General features: G+C 46.8%; 1 protein-coding gene across 1 annotated transcript in view; it reads left to right on the forward strand.

Moving 5' to 3' along the window:
- Positions 1–15,534, forward strand: part of kcnh1b (potassium voltage-gated channel, subfamily H (eag-related), member 1b) — a gene marked incomplete at its 3' end in the record, with an annotated part of 135,200 nt that overhangs the window by 71,688 nt on the left and 47,978 nt on the right. The window lies entirely within an intron of this gene.

A 15,534-nucleotide genomic window follows, 5' to 3' on the forward strand; every position in this document is an offset into this window, starting at 1 on the left:
TTATTAACTAATTCGACTATACCTTTAGTTCCCATTCTATAATTACAATAATATAATAGGCTATTATTTATCTAAATATGATAGCACTCTCCTTGTGTATCAAGTGGGACAAATTGAAGTTGATCAACACACAACATCAGCCATCAGACTCCTCTCATTGGTGCTGTGTACTTGAGCATGTCTTCTCTTCTCTGTGGAAAAATCAGCGCATCTAATGTATGCTCTTAAACTTTATTTCATATCAGATATCAAAACCAGTCAGTCAATCAGTAAGATATATATGCACCATATGCATCAATATACATACAACACTGTGATGCTTCTCACAGAAACCCCTCCTCTGGGGGCTTTGTGGAATGTGTCTCCTAGAGAAAAGCCATAAACTCTGTGTTGTTTTCCAGTCCCTATCCCAAAGTGACTAAGTGACTGAGCAGAGACATTAAAAGAATGTCCTTTTGTCAGCCGATCTCCGTGACCTCTGCCCCGACCATATCCTAAATGACCGTCCTTGTGCAGCTTATCCACCCGGCCATCCGAGACCCTGTGTAATGTTCTCCAGACCTTCCTTAAACAAGGCTTAAAACAACAGCTTGTCACACACAAAACATTGTTCAATTTCCACTAAACCCTCTACTGGTTAATCCCCAAGGCCAGCACGTCTCCTAATGGAAATGAAGAAAGTTCATCATTACACAAACTCAGCCGCTCCTCCGATGACCTAAAACAGAACATTTAAACATAATTAAAGATATATTTGAATTAACAAATGACAAGATCATCTCTGTAATTGCATATTTTCATATCAGCATGTAGGGCCGCCATGCTGAAGTATCTGCCTCTTGTTGAGTCCAACCTGGGCCTATGGAGAAATGTTTGATCAAAATACCATAGATTTGGGAGAGAAATCTATCATGGCACAGTGGTGGAAAAGGTGGACAGCTGGGAGTACCTGGGAGTCAACATCCACCAGGACCTGACATGGGCCAGCCACACCGCCACTGTTGTCAAAAAGGCCCAACAGCGACTACACGGACTCAGACGCCTGAAGAATTTTGGGCGAAGGCCAAAAATCCTCAGGGACTTCTACAGAGGCACCATTGAAAGCCTGCTGACTGGCTGCTTCACCACCTGGTACGGGAACTGTACCACCATGGACCGCAGGGCGCTAAGAAGAGTGAGGCGCGCGGCCCAGCACGTAACAGGATGTGAGCTACCAGAACTGCAGGAACTGTACAATCAGCGGTGCCTCAGGAGGTCCCTGAAGATCATCAAGGACACATACCACCCAAACAACAGCCTGTTCTCCCTACCTCAGGGAGGAGATACAGGGTCCCAAAAGCACGAACAAATCGCCTGAGGGACAGTTTCTTCCCGCAGGCACGAGACTCCTTAACACACACAAATAAACAATCATGTAGTAGCTGCTACCATTACATATGATAATTATGCCTATGTTATTTGCACCTGTGCAAACAGAATGTTTAATTATGTTTTAAGGTGTCTACGCTAGAAAAGAAAAGGAAAAGTTTACTGTTATTGCTTGTTGTTCTCTTGTTTTACTGCATCTATATGCCCTGTTTTTGCACTGTTATACTGTTATTTGCACTATGTTGTAACGGAGCCTACAGCACAAGAATTTCACACGTGATACTTGTAATAAAAATCTTGAATCTTGAATCTTGAATCTTTGCAGAAACGTAAAATGCTGACTTTTTTTTCTTTTCAAATCTACGTTGAGAATGTACACAGCCCTAGCCTGGCATCCAGACCCATATGAATTGCAGTTGTCAGCACTCTTCATATGGGTCTGGACGCAAGGCGTCCACTGGCAGTACTGGCAGACATACTGTCCAGGACACCTGATTGGCTAGTCAATGTAGGCAGTGGCCAGTGGGACTTATCTAACATTATCGATGACGCATTACAGAGCGCTGCAACAACACACTTGTATGTTAAATAGCTATCTAGCTGTTACTGTAGCTACGTTAGCTAAGCCCACTACTGCTGCTGTAACCACTTCACTGGGCTCAAAACACCAGTGTGAGTGACCAAAGGTCTCACTTGTTAATCAGTTCGAATCATGCTCTTTCCAGTAACCCATCAGCTTTGAAATCCGTTGGCTGGTTGTTGAGCTAAGTTAACGTTGCGCTGGTTGCTGGTGTAGGTAAATTAACTTTGTGCTGGTTGCTGGTGTAGGTAAATTAACCTTGCGCTGGTTGCTGGTGTAGGTAATTAAAGTTGCGCTGGTTGCTGGTGTAGGTAAATTAACGTTGCGCCGGTTGCTGGTGTAGGTAAATTAACATTGTGCCGGTTGCTGGTGTAGGTGAATTAACTTTGCGCTGGTTGCTGGTGTAGGTAAATTAATGTTGCGCTGGTTGCTGGTGTAGGTAAATTAACATTGCGCCGTTTGCTGGAGTAGGTAAATTAATGTTGCGCTGGTTGCTGGTGTAGGTAAACTAACTTTGCGAGGGCCTTCATTAGTCAGTGTTAATGTGAAACGTGCCTTGCTGGTTCAGAAACAAACACTGTCCAGAGGAAAGCCTTCACTGGTTCAGAAACAAACACTGTCCAGAGGAAAGCCTTCACTGGTTCAGAAACAAACACTGTCCAGAGCATAGCCTTCACTGGTTCAGAAACAAACACTGTCCAGAGGAAAACCTTCACTGGTTCAGAAACAAACACTGTCCAGAGGAAAGCCTTCACTGGTTCAGAAACAAACACTGTCCAGAGGATAGCCTTCACTGGTTCAGAAACAAACACTGTCCAGAGGAAAGCCTTCACTGGTTCAGAAACAAACAGCGCGATGTGAAGCAAGGACGCTAAAAAAGAAGGATAAGACATCACTCACATCACAGCATTAAAATTTTGCATTGGGGGCAGACTTTGGGGCCAGATCTATTGAAATGAATGGAGCGGGCAGGGTAAATCAGAATCACTTTTATTAGTAGGTAATCAGATTACATATGAGGAATTTGACTTAGTTTAAGTATGCAGCGTAGCCGTCACATCAATAGTCAGATGACAAAAAATATATAAAATATAATATCACCATCATATCTGTGTTGTTTCACCTTTGATTGCTTCCACCAGATCAAAGAAAACTCATTACGTGATGTTGACTGATGATGGGTTTTTTTAAATCTAAATGTGCAAATTAGTTTTCCTTATTGGTCTCCAAACAGATCATGGCTCTGTCCAGCAGCTGAATATATAGCTCGACTCAACCATCTGTTTGCTCCTAAATAGAGCTAGATTAGTTATCATGCTCCATGACTGAACGGGGCATCAGTCAACATCACATAATGGGCTCTATTCTCCCCCTGGCCTTAAATTTGCGTTTATGGCTGGGCGCTTCCTCTAATTTTTCCTTGACGCTAAACGCCAGAATGCGCGGCGCTAACCATTTAACCGCGCCTTTTTAAGTGTAGAATTATTCACAAGTGTTGGATTGGTGATCTCCAGTAAACCAATCACATTCTTACCTTCCAGGCTACCATCCGCGGAGCGACTCCAGTCCGGTCAGAAAAGCCAGAGAGTGAGAGAGAGCGAGAGAGGGAAGAGAGAGAGTGAGAGAGAGAGAGACAGAGAGAGAGAGGGAGTGAGAGAGAGAGGGGGGAGAGAGTGAGAGAGAGACAGAGAGAGAGAGAGAGAGAGAGAGGGGGGGAGAAGTCTGCATGCAGACACAACTGAGAGTTGCTTTGGAAAGGAGCTCGCACCGCATCGTCAATTTTGTTCATCAACATTGTTTGTTTTGCCGGCTGGGAGGCTCAAACTGTCAATAGTGTCTGGCAACATGGAAATAACTATATATTGTAACGGATCATTCGTTACAAGGAACCGGAGACTTGAAGTTGGTACAGGCTTTTATTCTTTGGCTTCACAACAGCTCCTAGCCGCTAGCTTCGCTGCTAGCTCTTCATGCAACCACCCGGCCAGCTCCCTCACATAGCCTGACTGACTTCCGCCCCGGCCGCTGGTCACATATATCCCCTTCCCCCTAGGAACACACCCACACATATCAGTTCCTAGCTACACACGGAAACCCCACAATACACATCAAACCCCGAATCGCTACATTTCCCCCACTCGACTTTAATGTCGCTTCCACGCGACATGCACAACCCACACATATCCCCCTGTACCAAAACACACCCAACACAACATTTTTCCCATCACCACATCAAAATCTAATTCCCACAAACCCCACAACATTTCAATTCCCCACAATTAGTCCCTTCTTTTTTTCCAACACCCCCGTCATAATGTCCAGTTTGCATCAGGTACTCCGTAATGTCTAGTTTTCCATTAGGTACCCCCATAATGTCTAGTTTCCCATTAGGCACTCCATAATGTCTAGTTTTTCATTATTTCCTTTCTTTTTCACACATTTAAATTCAACCCACATTTCCCATTCAACAATAACCCCCACATTTCAATTAAACACAAGCCCCCACATTTTCCTTAACTTTTCTTTTCCCAGCAACTTCTTAATTTTTCATTTAAACCCCATTTCCATCCCCCCTTTTACAGCTTCTGTCCCACCTGAAGCACGCTAGTCCCGCTCAACCCCCAGTGGGGTTAGTCCTCTGCAGTGTAACTCAGCACGGTCCACAGCCCTCACACTCCCTGCAGTATCGCCGCACGTCCTCCTTTTGTTTTCCCCAGTAGTAAACTCTACGGATGCGGCTTATTGTCTCTTCAGGCCCAAAATGACTGGATTCAGGGCCCACATGCACCGCCCTCAGTGCCAATTTTCGCAGGCAACTAGGTACAAGCCACTGGAACCCCGCGCTTCCGTGCCCCTTTCTCTTCAAAATCCCCTCATCTAGACGCAGGTCCGAAAACATGTTCCACAGTCCCTTCGTGGCACCGGAACACTTGTGGGTCTCCTCCACAGGGGGCCGGCGTCCGTTCGCCACCCACGCGAGCACCGGACCGATGTCAGCGTCCTCCGCCTGCTTGCGTTTCCACTCATACACGTCGACATCCCAGATGACCCTGTCGTCGTCGTCCAGCTCTTGCACTCGCTCGTCCTCCCGTCCCGCTCCCCCAGGGGGCGGCGTGTTGAGGACAGCAGGGCGAACACCATCGGCGTCGATCTCCACCTCGGCTTTCTGCAGTGCAGCCGTGGGGGGTGTGTAGCGGCTTGGTTGGGCCGTCTCCTCCGGCGTTGACCCCTCTCGCTCACCCGGGGACACGAGCGCCGCTCCCCCGACTGTAACAGCATTGCAGGTGATGTCTCTCCCTTCCTTCTGGCTGTTCAACACAATCCCCATTATCCTGATTGTCTCGTCACTGATGGTGATCTCCGCCACTACTGGCTGGTATGCAGAGCAGCTAGCCTGGGCCGGCTCAAACGTCACTCTCCTGCCCAGAACAACCGGCTCTGCACTGCCCCGTTGCTCCGCTGCTTGTAGCTCAGGCTGCTCCACTGCTCCGCTACTCCGCTGCTCCTCTGCCTGTTGCTCCGGGCTGCTCCCCCGGCTGTGTGTCTTTTCCAGTGTCCGCACTCTTAGGGCAGTCTCTGGCTAAATGTTCAGGCGACTGGCAAGTCCAACAAAGCCTCACCTGTCCGCCGCCTGCACGTCTCTCCTCTCTCGCTGTCTTCCAGTCCCCGACAGCTTCTCGACACTCTCTAGCTAGATGTCCGATCACGCCGCATGCCCAGCAGGCTCCCTGCTGTCCATGTCGTTGTCCCGCATACCCGGTCCGTCTCCCGGGACCGCCTCGGCACCACCTCGCCACGTGGCCCGGCTCTCCGCAGGTCCAACACAGTCTCTTCCGTGGCTCCTCCGGCCGCTCTCCCCGCTGCATTACCTCCGTGCTCATCAAATCCACCCGCTGCATGACTTCCCGCAGCGCCCGCATCACCTCTACTGCCCAGGCAGGAGTCTCTTCCACCAGCCGTCCGACCTCTCTCAACACACGGGCCTCCATGCCCGCCAGCATCGAGCTGATCTCCGTCGTCAGCTCCTCTTTTCTCCCGTTCACCGATGGCCATTCTTCCTCGCGCACCATCACACGTGGTCTTAGCAGCTAGCAGTTAGCACCCCTGGTAGCTAACTTACTAGCGCTAGGTCTTGAGCCCAAAAGCCGCACCGCACACAGTCTCTTTTGCCGTTCCTCCTCTCACCCTCTCCCTTCTCGGCCGTCGCAGAGGGTTATCGATCCCACTCCTAGACACCAATGTAACGGATCGGGTATTCGTTACAAGGAACCGGAGACTTGAAGTTGGTACAGGCTTTTATTCTTTGGCTTCACAACAGCTTTAGCCGCTAGCTTCGCTGCTAGCTCTTCATGCAACCACCTGGCCAGCTCCCTCACATAGCCTGACTGACTTCCGCCCCGGCCGCTGGTCACATATATCCCCTTCCCCCTAGGAACACACCCACACATATCAGTTCCTAGCTACACACGGAAACCCCACAATACACGTCAAACCCCGAATCGCTACAATATATTTAGCTGATTGATGGATAGTTTCCCATTCAGTCCCTCTGTTTTGGCCACTTCTTCCTTTCACTTTTGGGACATGGAAGAATTGTCTCCAGCACAGCGCTGTTGATGAGACGAGAGAGGGGGAATCCTCACGCTGTGTCACCACGGAGGTGCTGAATAAGGCCTGGTTTTGAAAAGCGTTAACCGCAAAATTAACGCCCCTTGGGAAGATCACTTTAGCCTGGTATTTAAGGCCGAAACGCCCATTCTGGCCTATTCTGGCACTGCGCCACGCCTCGTCAGCGTAAAGCACATTTCGGGGTGTAAAAACATCCTCCCGAGTCAGCGGTAGGCAGGCGTAAAGCGTGTTTTTTTTTGCCTTTAAGGCCAATTTAGTGCCTAAGGCCAGGGGGAGAATAGAGCCCAATGTGTTTTCTTTAGGCTGGTCGAAGCATTTTTCAGTTAAAGGTGAAACGACACAGATATGAGTTTATAGTTTATAGTGGGACTTACCCTACCCCATTCACTTCAAAAGAACTGGCCCTAATGCAAATCAAATGCTGTGACGTGAGTGATGTCTTATCCTTCTTTTGTAGGGTCCTTGATGTGAGGGAGGAAGCTGTGCAGGAGCAGCACAGCACCGTGTACAGTTGTTATAATAATGATGCAATGCATTGTGAGTATTGGGAAGTCTCTGAGGTGTCTGACAGCTGTGTCAGTCCATTAAGTACCAATCAGCCATGTTCAGTAGTCACATTGTCTTCTGGAAGCTGCAACGAGACTCATGAGACTTGACTTGATCCCTGAAGAGAAGACTTGAGACTTGACTTGTTGCTTGAAGAGAAGACTTGAGACCTGACTTGACTTGATGCTTGAAGAGAAGACTTGAGACCTGACTTGACTTGATGCTTGAAGAGAAGACTTGAGACCTGACTTGACTTGATCCCTGAAGAGAAGACTTGAGACTTGACTTGTTGCTTGAAGAGAAGACTTGAGACCTGACTTGACTTGATGCATGAAGAGAAAACTTGAGACCTGACTTGACTTGATCCCTGAAGAGAAAACTTGAGACTTGACTTGTTGCTTGAAGAGAAGACTTGAGACCTGACTTGACTTGATGCATGAAGAGAAGACTTGAGACTTGACTTGATGCCTGAAGAGAAGACTTGAGACTTGACTTGTTGCTTGAAGATAAGACTTGAGACCTGACTTGACTTGATGCATGAAGAGAAGACTTGAGACTTGACTTGATGCCTGAAGAGAAGACTTGAGACTTGACTTGTTGCTTGAAGATAAGACTTGAGACCTGACTTGACTTGATGCTTGAAGGGAAGACTTGAGACCTGACTTGACTTGATGCTTGAAGAGAAGAATTGAGACCTGACTCGATGCCTGAAGAGAATACTTGAGACCTGACTTGAGATGCTTGAAGAGAAGACTTGAGCCTTTGACTTGTTGCTTGAAGAGAAGACTTGAGACTTGACTTGATGCATGAAGAGAAGACTTGAGACTTGACTTGATGCATGAAGAGAAGACTTGAGACTTGACTTGATGCATGAAGAGAAGACTTGAGACTTGACTTGTACTTTGATGACTTGAAAAGGTTTTGTGTGAATGACTCAGATTGGAAGTGATGAGATTTGTTCATAACTTGACGCTGCCAGTCCCAGATGGTTTGTTTTCACTTCACCATCTGGGAACGAGTCGCTCGGGAAACCGTTTCAAAGGGCCGGCACTTAAAAAATACCTGGCAGGTGATTGGATGAACCATCTGTCTCTCACGTCTATCACGGGCTCGCTCTCGCTGGCGTCACACCTAAAGCCCGCCCATAGCTGCCTTATAAGATGCTGATTGGTTGAACCACTGCTGGTTCAGATTCAAACCAATAGATTGGAGCGTGGCAAGATGGATTTGTCGTGCGATCGTGATCTCATGATCTCACACGAATCCAGCTGCCTCGCAAAGTTAGTATTTTATTTTGAAGGACAAAAATGTCATCACATCACATGACCAGGAAATCCTGTCTGCACTCCTTTCCCTCGTGACACTGCTGTGAACCTCAGCAAACCCTAAAACAGAAGTGCTTTGTGGACCAAAAATACAAAGAGTCAGTATGCAAGGAATTGGCATGGAACAATACAATAGAGCAGTGGTTCTCAAAGTGGGGTCCGTGGACCCCAGCAAAAAGGAGAATAATTTATTTTCATTATAATTCCATCCATAAGTAACACAGTCAGTACGTTTACATGCACATGCAAAAAATCTAATTATTGTGTTAGTCCACCTAAAACCGGACTTTTGAAATGCATGTAAACATGTTAGCTCGACTGAAATCGAAGTTATAAAAGTCGGACTAACACACTCAGATAATGCGATTGGAGGTCGATTTACTCCTGCGGCCAGTCGGACTGGACCTGGATGAGGCGATCAGCGCATGCGCTAACGCTCTTTGACCCGGAAGTCTAACAGCGCGTAAAACTTTGTTAGCAGCCAGGGAGCGATTAGCTAAAGCTAAATGTGAAGTTCGTTGATGTAGTAGCTAAATCTGTGTCTAGAAAAATTTGTTTTTTAATGGAATTAGTTTCAACTGTATTGAGCTCACAAGGGGCAGCTTTGTGTTACCTGACCATCCCTGCGCTTGAACGTTCATTTATCGGCGCTCTCTCGCTCCACATAAACACAACCTCGCTCGACCACATAAACACAGAACACAGCAAAACAATGTCCTATCACTAAAATACACACAGGGCGCAGCGTCTCTCAACATAAACACACCGCCACACTATTATATGGGCCAGAAGTGATCGTTTTGAGGGGAAACGTTTGTATAATTATATCATATCTTTTATTGAAATAGCTGCATTATTAACACGTTAAGTGCCATAGCCGAGATAATTCGTCTTACATAATCCAACGCTTGAGTGCCAGAGCCGAAATAACTCGTCTTACATAAACATTTTTTTTTTTTGACGGTGGGACATCAATCAACAACTTTTACATCTTCGAGATCACTATTGGAGCAAGAGAATGTGTATAATCTATTTTACCGACCCACTAAGTGTTGACAGTGCTCCCCCAGACGAGCGAAATCAAAGAAAAAACTGCCGCGGGGAGCAAGCCATTCAAGGAAATGGCGAGGCGATTTTACAGTAATCCATTCCACACTTGTCTTCTTGCCCGAGAGCGGCCGCGCAGGCAGCCGCACACAGAGAGCGGAGAGCGATTTGCAAAATAGATTATAGGTGAAACACACTTTGAAACACCTCAGAAAGGCCAGAATCAACATCTGCCCATCGCCCACGCATTCCCCGGCCCATCTTGACTCGCACAAGGAGCGTCCGCACGCAGGCAAGCAGGCAGGCAGGCACGCAGACAGGCAGGCAGGCAGCAGCAACGCGCTTCTGACACGCCCGCTGTAGAGCCAGGAGGAAGGAGGAGAAGACACACGGAGGGAGGAGTTTGAATGAGAGGGGTGTTTCCTGTTGTTATGGAAGAAATTACTGTTCAAAACTATTGTTTAGAATGTCTGACGGTCTTACTGATGCCAAAAATGAATGGTTAAAGTGACTGTTCTGTCGAATTTCACAAAAAGCCATTTATCTCTGAATAAATTTCCAGACGCTGAAACCATGCTGTACTCAACGGCTAATATCTACATAACTACTAACTCTGCAAACTAACTCTTTTAGACAGAGAAAGCACACATTCTATTAGTTATTTTTAGATGATTGGTGTTCATGAATTCTTAACAGAAAATAATCCTCGGCTCTTGTAAAATGAGCCAGAATCCTCAAAAAAAAACCTGGCACAACTTACCTACAGGATGAAAAAATGGCTGGCACTCAATGTGTTAAGAGACTTGCTGCTACCAGTTGTAAGAGTAGAATTGGCCAAGCATGCGGGGAAAGAGTGCATATCGCCACCTATCGTAGGCAAAGTGTTTCCATCAAAAAAATCAATTTCCCACCCGTGCATGTATACTTGGAGAACGACATAGTCCGAGTAAATAGCCTAATCAAGCTACAACCACAGCTCGACTTAACTATGCATGTAAACGTATTGAATGACAGAATGACAAAACACGAAAATACATGTCTTTCTTTCTGTCCTTCTTTCTTGCTCGGCTCAGCTGTATTGTGCCTCTGTGTGCCTGAGCAGCTGATAGGAGCTGACAGCACCCCGGGGACCCGTCATCCCTCCTTTGGGACTTGGTGGTTTAACTTCCAAATTGCTCAAAGAGGTTTGCTATCAGCTCAGCAAATCAGACCCATTTCCTGTCTGGATAAATATTTAGATAGAGCAGCTCTTGTCCTCGGAGGCTCTCAGGCTTCACTCTACACAGCTGGCCGGCTGCAGTTACAGCAGTTTACAGTCTGCGCGCTCAGTTGACGGATTTGTTCTGCACGCGCTCAGTTGAGGGATGTTTTCCGTGCACAGCGTGGCTCGCTCCTGTGGGCTCTGACAGCTCCAGGTTCACAGAGCTTCACAGCATCTGATGAACGGATGCTTTCTCTGCACTCTCTCATTTCATTTAGGGATGCATCATTATATCGGTACGCCATCGATATCGGCCGACAATGGCTTTAAAATGAAATATCGGCTGACTTATCTGACATTATATGGGACAGGAGTATGTCCGTGGCGCAACTCTGCTCAGTTAATAGTAGACACCAACTGATCCAGTTTAAAGTCACTCACCGTCTTCACTATTCTAAACATAAATTGTCTCTGTCTCACCACTGTGTGACAGGTGTCAGGTGTCAGAGGGCACTCTGTCTCATGCCTTCTGGTTCTGCCCTTCATTGGCGGGTTTCTGGGCCAAAATATTTGACTGGTAGTCTAAAGCCTACAAAATAACCCTTCAGCCGGAGGCAGAATCGCCATCTTTGGTTGCTCAGAGTCCTCTTTGAACTTTCCTACAGCTGTGCAACAGTCTCTGACTGAAACTAATTGAGCAGGAATGGAAGTCTCCCTCTCCTCCTTCTTTTGAGCTGTGGTTGGCGGACATGATCTTCGTTATACGAATGGAGAGACGCAGGTTCCTGACCTACGGACCAACTCACTTAGAAAGTTTTCGGTTATCTGGGACCCGTTTCTGGCCTACCTTGATGAGGTTAGGGGCGGCCCCTGGGACTCGCCCAGCTGGTTTTTCATTAACCCCTTACATCTCTTGGAAGCACATGGACGCCTCTAGCAGCTGGTAGCACCATGTTGTAACATTGAAATGTAGATTTCTGATTATTTTTTATTTTTTTTATGTTCTGAAAACTGAAATGGGGGGGGGGGGGGGGGGGGGTGAAATATCGGCATCGGCTCGAAATGAACATTTCTGCCGATATGACAGGCCGATAAAATGATACTTTAATTATGCCCTAATGCTCCATGCTTGATTAAAAGTTTTCTTATTTTGAGACTTGACTTGTTGCTTGAAGAGAAGACTTGAGACCTGACTTGACTTGATGCTTGAAGAGAAGAATTGAGACCTGACTTGACTTGATGCTTGAAGAGAAGACTTGAGACCTGACTTGACTTGATGCATGAAGAGAAGACTTGAGACCTGACTTGACTTGATCCCTGAAGAGAAGACTTGAGACTTGACTTGTTGCTTGAAGAGAAGACTTGAGACCTGACTTGACTTGATGCATGAAGAGAAGACTTGAGACTTGACTTGATGCCTGAAGAGAAGACTTGAGACTTGACTTGTTGCTTGAAGACTGAAACTAATTGAGCAGGAATGGAAGTCTCCCTCTCCTCCTTCTTTTGAGCCGTGGTTGGCGGACATGATCTTCGTTATACGAATGGAGAGACGCAGGTTCCTGACCTACGGACCAACTCACTTAGAAAGTTTTCGGTTATCTGGGACCCGTTTCTGGCCTACCTTGATGAGGTTAGGGGCGGCCCCTGGGACTCGCCCAGCTGGTTTTTCATTAACCCCTTACATCTCTTGGAAGCACATGGACGCCTCTAGCAGCTGGTAGCACCATGTTGTAACATTGAAATGTAGATTTCTGATTTTTTTTTTTTTTTTTTATGTTCTTAACACGTTGAGTGCCATAGCCGAGATATCTCGTCTTACATAATCCAACGGTTAAGTGCCATAGACGAGCTATCTCGTCTTACATAAACATTTTTTTTTTTGACGGTGGGACATCAATCAACCCCTTTTACGTCTTCTATATCACTATTGGAGGGAGAGAATGTGTATAATCTATTTTACCGACCACTAAGTGGCGACAGTTCTCTCCCAAGACAGAGAAAGCCACAGCCAGCCACAGCCAGAGCAGCCAGCCAGCGCGCTGGAGAAAGCCACAGTGTAATTTTCAAGGAAGCAGCTCGGCGAAAACTCCCTCGATCCCACACACACACACACACACACACACACACACACACACACGCGCGCGCGCGCGCGCGCGCGCACACACACACACTCGAGCACCCCCGCGCATAAATAAGACCAGAATCGCAAAAGCTTACTCAAACCTCAAGAAACAGTTTTACAGTCCAGACGGCCGCGGAGAATCCTTCCCCCGCAGCACAGACGGAGGGAGGAGCCCGGAGACACACACACACTCTCTCCCTCTCTCTCCCCCTCCCCCCAGTCCCGAGAGAGAGAGAGAGAGAGGAGAGAGAGAGAGAGAGAGAGAGAGAGAGAGAGCACACACAGAGCGGGAGACAGACACGCCGCGGGGGCAAAGAACGGACAGAGATCCCCTCCCCCCAGAGCCGCGGAGCAACGCGCGAACACACACACACACACACACACACACACACACACACACACACACACACACACACACAATACAGTAGACTCGCCCAAGGGCACCCACAATCACAGGCAGGTGACTGTTCTGCTGTTTGATTGAATTTCACAAAACTGCGATTATCTCAGCTTGCTGTCTCATACGCTAAAACCATGCTGTACTCAACGGCTAATATCTACATAACTACTAACTCTGCAAACTAACTCTTTTAGACAGAGAAAGCACACATTATATTAGTTATTTTTAGATGATTGGTGTTCACGAAGTCTTAACAGAAAAGAATCCTCGGCTGTTGTAAAATGAGCCAGAATCCTCAAAAAAAAACCTGGCACAACTTACCTACAGGATTGAAAAAATGGCTGGCACTCAATGTGTTAAAACTGAAATTGGGGGGGGGATGAAATATCGGCATCGGCTCGAAATGAACATTTCTGCCGATATGACAGGCCGATAAAATTATACTTTAATTATGCCCTAATGCTCCATGCTTGATTAAAAGTTTTCTTATTTGACCTAGTGAATCACAATCATCCATCACAGCCATCACAATAAGAGTAGACAATTTATTATTTAAAGGTCCTATATCATGCTATTTTTAACTATATAAACATGTCTCATGTGTCTTTAAAGGAGAATAAAAAAAAAGTGCAATGCAAATTGGGGGCGTGCAGTATTCTCCCTGCCGCGCAATTACCTTTATGCCTGTTATAATTGTACTGGACATGCATGGGGTAGGCGTACCACATGCGAAACCAGGCGTTTCCACGCTAAAGTGGGGACAGAGATGGCATTCTCCTATCGTCAGCATGTGTTGATGGAGGAAGCAGAGGTTCTGATGCATCCAGTGTGTTGATGGAGGGAGCAGAGGTTCTGATGCATCCAGTGTGTTGATGGAGGGAGCAGAGGTTCTGATGCATCCAGTGTGTTGATGGAGGGAGCAGAGGTTCTGATGCATCCAGTGTGTTGATGGAGGAAGCAGAGGTTCTGATGCATCCAGTGTGTTGGTGGAGGAAGCAGAGGTTCTGATGCATCCAGTGTGTTGATGGAGGAAGCAGAGGTTCTGATGCATCCAGTGTGTTGGTGGAGGAAGCAGAGGTTCTGATGCATCCAGTGTGTTGATGGAGGGAGCAGAGGTTCTGATGCATCCAGTGTGTTGATGGAGGAAGCAGAGGTTCTGATGCATCCAGTGTGTTGATGGAGGGAGCAGAGGTTCTGATGCATCCAGTGTGTTGATGGAGGGAGCAGAGTGTTAAGCCGCGGCCCGAGGCTCGTTGTTTGGTTTCCAGGTAGATGCAGTTCAACGCTCGTCCCATGAGCCTGATGCTCGGTGCTGCTAATGCTAATGTGTGATCCACATCCACCCAGGAACAACATCACAACTTGAATTTCACATCAGCTGCAGATTGAATGTTTGCAACCCCCTGCTGATTTCACAAAGAATATCCAGTCAGCCAGATGATAGCCAGGTGGTGAAAAGGCTTTCCATGGAGCCCGCCTGGGATCACCTTGGGGGGAGATGAAATCCGTAAATTCTATATATATATATATATATATCTGTCAATCGATTAAAATATTTAATCGCGATTAATCGCATGATTTCCCTAGTTAATCACGATTAATCGCAAATTAATCGAATTTTTTTAATCTGTTCTAAATCTACCTTAAACCGAGGTAGGCTACCTTAAACCTGAGAGCTTTGTGCAAAGATGCACTGTTGTATTAATATGGGTAGCTATTATCATTAGTATGGGTAAGTATTTGGCCATTGGTATTATTGTTATTATTGCTACTAGTTACTGGGAATAAACATCTCTCAGGCTGCACTGTGAAGTTAATTGGTGCTATCCTCTCCAGCCACAGACAGGAGAAGCTGCGTGCATGCTCTCTCCCCCCTCTCTCTTTCTCTCTCTCTCCCTCTCTCTCCCTCTCTGTCCCCCCCCCCCCCCCCCCCATTCTCTGACGCGCTCCCTCTTTCTCTCTCTCACCCAAAATGCAGGACATCTTTCTCAATTTGAAGTTGAACTTGTCAATATACCCATTTTCTTCCTGCTTTTCTGCTCACGGAGCTTTGTTTCTGCTTGCTATCAACGTTACTGCTTCCTGATTTCCCAAACTACGGGTCGGACCAAGGCTCAAACTTCAAAGAAAGTGCATGCGTTAATGGCGCGTAAAAAAAAATAGTGGCGTTAAAAGGAATTCGAGTTAACGCGCGATTAACGCGTTAACGCTGACAGCCCTAATATATATATATATATATCAGCTATCAGCAGCTGGAAGTTTAGCTGTCACTTTGAACTGACCTCAGACAGGTTGACCCCTGACGCCTAACCCAAA

This window comes from Poromitra crassiceps, assembly GCF_964638095.1.
Source record: "Poromitra crassiceps genome assembly, chromosome: 4".
Classification (NCBI taxonomy): domain Eukaryota; kingdom Metazoa; phylum Chordata; class Actinopteri; order Beryciformes; family Melamphaidae; genus Poromitra; species Poromitra crassiceps.